The following is a 7185-nucleotide window of genomic DNA, read 5'->3' as shown; positions in this document are numbered from 1 at the left end:
ACCAGCCTCCAGCGGGCGTGCTGACATGGTTGGTACAAGCACTGGTGGCTCGACCAGCTCGCCACCAAGCCCAAGGCCCGCAAGGGACAGACGGCCCAACACGCGCTTCACTGGGCCGATGTGGACGCAGTGACTCCCACCAGCTACCACGACTACTTGAGGCAGCGGCACCAGCGAGCGACCCATCCGGTGGATCAGGCGGAATCAGCTACGGCGGCTACCCACTCGCAATTCCCCATTCTTGTAACCCTAGATCATGTACCTGAGATAATCCTGTCGATCCCCTCTGTAGCTACCTTGATCGAGAGCAATCCATATCCTGCACCTTACAATGGCCTACACTGGCTAGTGCTCCTGAACACAAACATTGTCATCGCTGCCGGAGTCAGAGCTCAGCACAATGGTGGCAGTAGGTGCGACAGCCTGCTGGACCAGAGCGATGGAGTGGCGACGACCACCATCAACCTGACGATCGTCGTGCCCATCCCCGCGGTTGTCATCGTGATACGTGACTAGTGGTTACGCTTGATGTGCTCTTCCTAGTTGTCATGGTTCCTCGAGGAATCCCTTCCTTGCCGCCCATCCTCTTCGTGTTGCATGTCATGGTCGTCGTCACTCTCATGCATGTGGTGGTCGACGGGCCTTGTGATGCGGTCCCATAGGGACCAAGGCTGGCTCTCCTCATCGATGATCCCCTTGCGATATATGTAGCCCTTGGACACCACCTTGGCCCTTGCGTTGGATCTTCATGGACGGAGACATGAATGTGACCGTGCGCTCTAAGAGCATCTCCACCCCCCCCCCCAACAGGCCCCCAAGGCGTCCTTTTTACCACCAACGCAAAAAAATCGCCCAATCACGTCCTAGGAGCCCAAATTTTGCCGGTTTGGGCCGAAATTGGCGCCAGCGGACCTAGGTCGAACCCAACATGCTGGGGGCGCCAGGGGGCGCCAGGGGAAAGAAAAATGGTGTGAAAACAAACCACGCCAGATTCCCCCTTGTGGGCCCACCGAGTCAGTGACTGTGCTTCATCATCCTCATCACCTCGCCTCGGTGCCCGCGTGATTCAATGTTGTCACTGGTCAGCCTTCCGTTGATGGACACTTGTGGCGCAGTGATGGAAAGCCACCGCCGCGCGTCCCCGCCCTTTCCCGCCGCGTGTCCCGTCCTTTCCCGCCATGCGTCCACACTGCTCCCGCCCTCTCGTCGCTATAAAAGCCGACCTTCGCCGCCGCTTGCCACACACTCGCCATCCCTTTGCCTACACCGCTCCAGCGCCGACCATATCTTCTCCTCACCTTTCTCACCCAAAATTTCAAGGGAAGCACCATGGCGGAGAGGTTTCCCCGCGACGAAGCGGTGGCCAATGGCTTCGGTCGCTGTTGGCTGCACGAATGGGAAGCTCGCCTGCTGCAGGAGGCCAACTACCTGACGTCGCCTGATATGCGCGTGTCGGGTGCATGGCGGCTGAGCGCCGGCGGCGTCCCCATGCCTCTGCCGCCCTCCAATGCGGAACGCCCCACCGAGATTGAGGCGATTCTGGACCAACATGTCGGAGTACGCGCGCCAGGAACCACGGTACGCGGCGGATAACCACGCGCTCTGGACCGCGTACTTCCAGTGATGCCACGCCGAGCAGCTGGCGTCTACCAACGGCGGCCCGATGCCGAGGGGGCGCCACAACTCGAAGGCCCGCCGTCAATGGTGGGACGCGCCCGAGCGAACTCTCTCTGCCGTCCTCGCACACATCGAGGGGGCAGCGAGCCACGGCTGGAGTACCCAGCGTCGTCCTTCTCTCGCTGTCGCGGAAGCTCCTGGTTGCCGAGGTGCATGGACCTGTCATCCTCATCATCCTCTGGCTCCCGCTCCTCCGGGTCGGCGCCAGCGGCACTCGTCCCCGTCAAGCCCAGCCGCAAGAGATGTCACTCCGTCGACGCAGCCACGGCGACAACCTCGTCATAAACTAGGGTCGTCGCGTCCCTTCCCCTCCCCGCGGCCACATTCGCTTGGTGGAGCCGAAGAAGGAGCCGGAGACCGTGGTGAAGCAGGAGCACGGGGACATGGCCGCTGACCTCGAGAGCGGCCTCGCCTGGTCATGCAGACTATGTGGCGCAGGAGATGGAGCACCAACGTCGTGCTCTGGAAGAAATTGCCAAGCAGCGCCATGGCCGCGACGAGGGCGGCATCATCATGTTCTCCGACAGCGAAGAGGAAGTCATTGCACCGAGCAAGCCATTCCGCAGTGGCGATCCAGGAGGGGCTGCAGCAAGGACACCTTGAAGGACGGGCCGTCAGGCGACGACGACGATGGCGGCGACGACTACACCGTCTTCTGCAACCTCCTCGGCATGAATTAGACGTTTTTTATGTCTTTATGTATGTTTTTCTTCAATACGCCAAAATATCAATGAAATCGCCTATATTCACCTATATTTCGTTCAAATTGGCTGAATTTCATTGAGTTCGAGCATTTTAATTTTTTTTGTGCCTTCTGTTGTTGCGTTCGTGGCTGGGAATCGGTACCCCCCACGCTAAAAATTCTGCCGGCAACGCCCCAAGAGGCGTTATTTCCCCCTGAAAAACGCTCTTGGGGGCCAAACGGCTGGAGATGCTCTAATCCCTGACACCAGGAGATTGACTGGCCACCGCTCCATGTCGGCAACGTGACACAGTTTCACTCTCGACACATTGGCAGGGGATGCTGTCCACGCCCAGACGCCGTCATGTTTGGCTATATATAAAGTTGGGCGATCGTATTTTCTGTAGAAGGAAAAGTGTTGGGCCACGAGTTTCCCCCCTCCCCCCCTCCCGTGTCGCTCTCGCGAGCGACCGGGGGGAACCCTAGCCGCCGTGACCCGACCTCCCTCGCCGCCGCCCAGCGACGTCGTCGGGGCGAAGCCCGGCCGGTGGGGGCGGCGGCGGGGCCTCTTCTTCCTCCTCCCTCGTGCTCTGCGGCTGGCGCGAGACGATCGGTTGAGTGGGGCGCCGGGCTTTGGCGGGGCCGGCGGCGTGCTCGGAGTTCGGCGGCGGGGTTGCCTGGTAGGGACGCGACGTCGAGCGGCGGGCTCGTTTGCAGCGTGGCGGCCGCGGGGGTTCCCGATCTGGGCGGTGGCGTGCCGGCGCGGATCCGGCTCCTAGATGGCGGCGGGCGGCGCGGGGCGGTGGCCGAGGTCGGTCTTGACCTCGGAGTGGGGTGGTCTGTAGCAGCGCTGCTGCGGCCTGGTGGATGTCCGATCTGCGCACTGCAACGTCGGGTCTCTCCGGCGGCGGTTCGGTCTACGTCGGACTCGGGTGAGCTCCCTCCCTCTTCTTTGGACTTAGCGACGGGCTCGTCAGGCCGGGGTGGCGCCATGGTGTGGTGATGTGCTTGAGGCCTGCTAGTGGTGGCACGGGACTTCGGGAAGGGGCAGGGTGCCCCCTCCATTGCATCTGGCAGCTCCTGTTGGTGGCCGCCGAAGTTCCCCTGGCCCTGATCCGGCCGCCGAGGTCATCGGCCATGCCAAGGTGTCGGCTTTGGGGTGGAAGGCGAGCTTCCGCTTCGTTTCGGTCGGCCGCGCCTGTTTGGTGTGTCCTGGTTGAGGGTAGGGCTCAGATGCCGTGGCGGCGGCCCGGTTGGTGGTAGCCGGGGTGCTCTTGGGTGGAGGACGCAGCTCGGGCGCTGTCTGGTCAGCATGGCCGTGTGGGCGGCGTGTTGACCGAGGTGGGTCGTTCACCCAATCCGGTGACGATGAGTGTTGGCCGGGGTGAAAACCCATTCTGCTTTGCCAGGCCGACGGCGGTGGCGTTCTAACGTCGTCCCCTTCTTGAAGGCGTCGTCGTGGCATCTCATTTGTCGTCGGAGTGCTCCGGAGGAAACTCTAATCCTTGGATTGGGCTGTGGCGACACGATGGTGTCGTTCCCTTGCCGAAGGCGCCGCTTTGGAGCTCATTGTTCGTCCTACACGGCTTCTCCTCTTCGCGGTGGCCCGCCCACGGTTGAGGGCCCCGACATCTTCCTAGTAGTGCTTATTGTGTTCATCTGATGTTGGCTAGGATTTTGTTGGGTAGTGTTGCTGCTATCAACGTCCTTGTATCCATCCTTGTGTGTTTGGTGTGGTGTGTGTGTTTGTATCGGCAGGATTCGGTTGTTCGGTGATGCTTTATCTATAAAGCGGAGGGAAACCCTATTTCGTAAAAGGAAAAGTGTTCCGGATACCTGAAGTTGGATATGTTTGGTTTGTGTGTAAAATTAGTACTACCATTGTTTCGGTCATGATTTTGGATGTTCAACAACGAATTGGTTTGCTCATACCATTTGTCCCAGTGGTTCATATTTCTTGCAAAACGAAACACACGGAACGTCAGCTACTCGTGTTCATTGCGGTGTGTTTTTACAGTTCAGAAAAAAAAAATACATTCAGTACATGCACAGCATTGCGTGGACATGTCAAAACCTCTGCTTCTTTTTTTTGAAGGTAAATATATACATATATATTTCTTGGCACCACCGTCGTCTGGCAACAATCAATGGTATGAAAAACAATTCCACTCCAATGCAGATTTGTTTCTGGAAAGGAAGCTAATTCTCTGCATTTGATGCCGAGCACCAGAGTGAAAAATGAAAAAAGAAACATAAATTGCCTAAAAGGCAGACCTATGGCGTAGGGCATGGGCAAGACTTGACCTGGCGTGCTGCTGCTGCAGTGGGAATCTCACACTATTCACTCACGCGCAGCACCGAAGGAATCCAAAGGGTTCATAGGCACAGCCGTGTCCGTCGTATCTTGGCGAGAACAGGGAGGACGAAGCAGATTCTGTAGTTTTACGTGTCATTTTCTTCAACACGTGGCTACGAGATCAGACTGAACAAGACACCGTAGTAGAAGAATACATCAGTTTCTTGTACTAGTAGGAGGATACAGGGGATTGGTTGCTGCTCCCCTAGACAAAAACCTTTCCAGTATTTACTTGTGGCTACTGCCTTGAGTGGGCTCTGGGAAGGATGGATGCATCAGCCGCAGCGAGATATCAGTTTAGCGTTTACTACTAGCAGATAGCCAGCCAAGAAAGTTGCGTTCAGGCAGTTGAACGGCTGCGCTGCAGGAGAAGAAGGCCAAGTAGGACAGGTGCACATGACTGGTGTACTTCCTTTCCTATCTTCAACGATTCACAGCCGTGTTTCTTTCATTGATTCATATCTTGCTCTATCTTTTTCAGCCGGACAGTCTCTAGTTTCCAGGGCATGCATCTCCAGTCTTCACGCACATGAGAAAAGTGACGACAGTTAAAGGTAGTGTCTTCAAGAACACATAACTCCAAGCTTTCTCTAGAGTCTAGACTAGATGGTTGATGCAACTGACATACATTGCTAGCAAAGTACTATTTCAATTGATCAGAGTTTTGAGTTGGCTCTGAGGCAAAACAATGTTAAGCACTGTTAAACCATGGTTTATCTTTGCTCCAGAATCAAGAATCAAGTAGACAACGGTTGATTTGAAGCTACGCTTCCTCACGAAAAAAAACTTGTCTCCACTATGCTATCCGGCCACATGCATCTAATATACTAGAACGGAGGGAGTACATGACTTCCCTTTTCTGCCTATTAGGCACAAAGCTTTGTCCTATAGCGACATATATATAAGCAAGAAAGAAACATGAAGAAAGAAACATAAAGAAGGAAGAAACATGATTGTCTTGGCTCACGTGGGTAATAACATGAGTCTAATTTGAACATTTATAAGCACGCTTTCAGCACTAATTTAAGCTGTTGCCAACTTCTGCAGAACTTAACTTGGCTTGCTGACTAAATAATACTACCTCCAATCTATAATAAGTGTCGCAGTTTTGAACTAACCCCGGTTCAAAACTGCAACACTTATTTTGGATCGGAGGGAATACTACGTTAAGTTGCCTTCTGCTATTTGATCTCACAACTTTTTCTTCCAAGTACTGAATTTGACTTGTATCATTTGTAAGAATTGTGGACTCTTCATTCCAGCCCCAAATATCTACTGTGTATCATATTTTTTGCTTATGTCACACATTATCTTTATTGGTTAAGCTAAGGAACTCTCCCTTGTGTGCAGAAAAATAGTGCCCATCAAAACAATTAAAGCCAGTCAAAAGGATCAGTAGAAATCTTGAAGGGAGAAGTACGAGTGTATGACCCGAATTCAGGAGCAGAAAGAGCAGGAAAGTAAATAAAATCAAGTATCACTACAGAACTAATCTGGTGAGCAAGATAAAAAAGGCAAAGCAAGAACATCAACTCCAGAGGGCACTAAGTGTAACAGACCTGATGGAAAAAAGCAGAGGAAGAGATGCCCTACCTGCCAATAGCTATACAGATCAACAAATACTGTGCTGGAACTTGGGTACAAAACTATGCATGTGCCGAATTTGCAAGGTGTCACGAGGAAATTCAAATCATCAAGCATTGCAAGTCAAGGAATCATCAACTTTACACGGTGCAGTAACTGCGAAGCAAATTACGAAACAAAGACAACAAAATGAATTAGCAAGAACAGCAAGGATGAAGAGGAAAGCACAACTTCAACTGAAAGGGGGTAGCAAACGTGCCCGGATCAATAACACTGAAAAAAGCAAAGACAGTAATTCCAGTGGTAGTAAGATATGGAACTTTGAAGGGGCATCAGCTATACAGAATCAACAAATAATGGACTTGAGATTTCAAAATTTATGTACTAGCCAATATTGCCATGCGGTAAGGGCAAATTCAAATTATCAACCAGCACAAGTCACAGAATCATCAGTTGTAGACAGTGCAATGATGGCTGAGCAGATGATGAAACGGAGACGCCAGGACGAATTAACGAGAACAGCACGAATGAAGAGGAAAGCACAAATTCAACTCAACAAGAGCAGAAGGCATGCTAGAACCAATAACGGTGAAATGGACAAGGATGATAATTCTAATGCCAGTAAGATATGGAACTTTGGGGGGCCAACATACATCTGCCAACACTGCCATGCACTTATGTGGTATGCAGAAAGAATACAATCTTCCAGAACAAGACAACCATCCTTTGCACAATGCTGCAAACAAGGGAAGATTATCTTGCCACCATTTAAAGAACCGCCGCCTTACCTTACAAGTTTATTAACAAGGGGTGGAGGAAAAATATCAGCAAACTACCGAAAGAACATTAGGTCTTACAATTCCATGTTTGCGTTCACATCAATGGG

At 52.8% G+C, this 7185-nt stretch overlaps 1 long non-coding RNA gene across 1 annotated transcript; it reads left to right on the top strand.

The window, feature by feature from the left end:
* Positions 1–4467: 4467 nt before the first annotated feature.
* LOC119304428 lies at positions 4468–7157 on the top strand. The gene is made up of 3 exons (XR_005148262.1): positions 4468–5105; positions 5197–5269; positions 6066–7157. It is a non-coding gene; the product is annotated as an uncharacterized LOC119304428 (long non-coding RNA).
* Positions 7158–7185: the final 28 nt, after the last annotated feature.

This window comes from Triticum dicoccoides, chromosome 1B (genome assembly GCF_002162155.2).
Source record: "Triticum dicoccoides isolate Atlit2015 ecotype Zavitan chromosome 1B, WEW_v2.0, whole genome shotgun sequence".
Taxonomy (NCBI): Eukaryota; Viridiplantae; Streptophyta; class Magnoliopsida; order Poales; family Poaceae; genus Triticum; species Triticum dicoccoides.
This window is presented reverse-complemented; position numbering and strand designations above follow the sequence as displayed.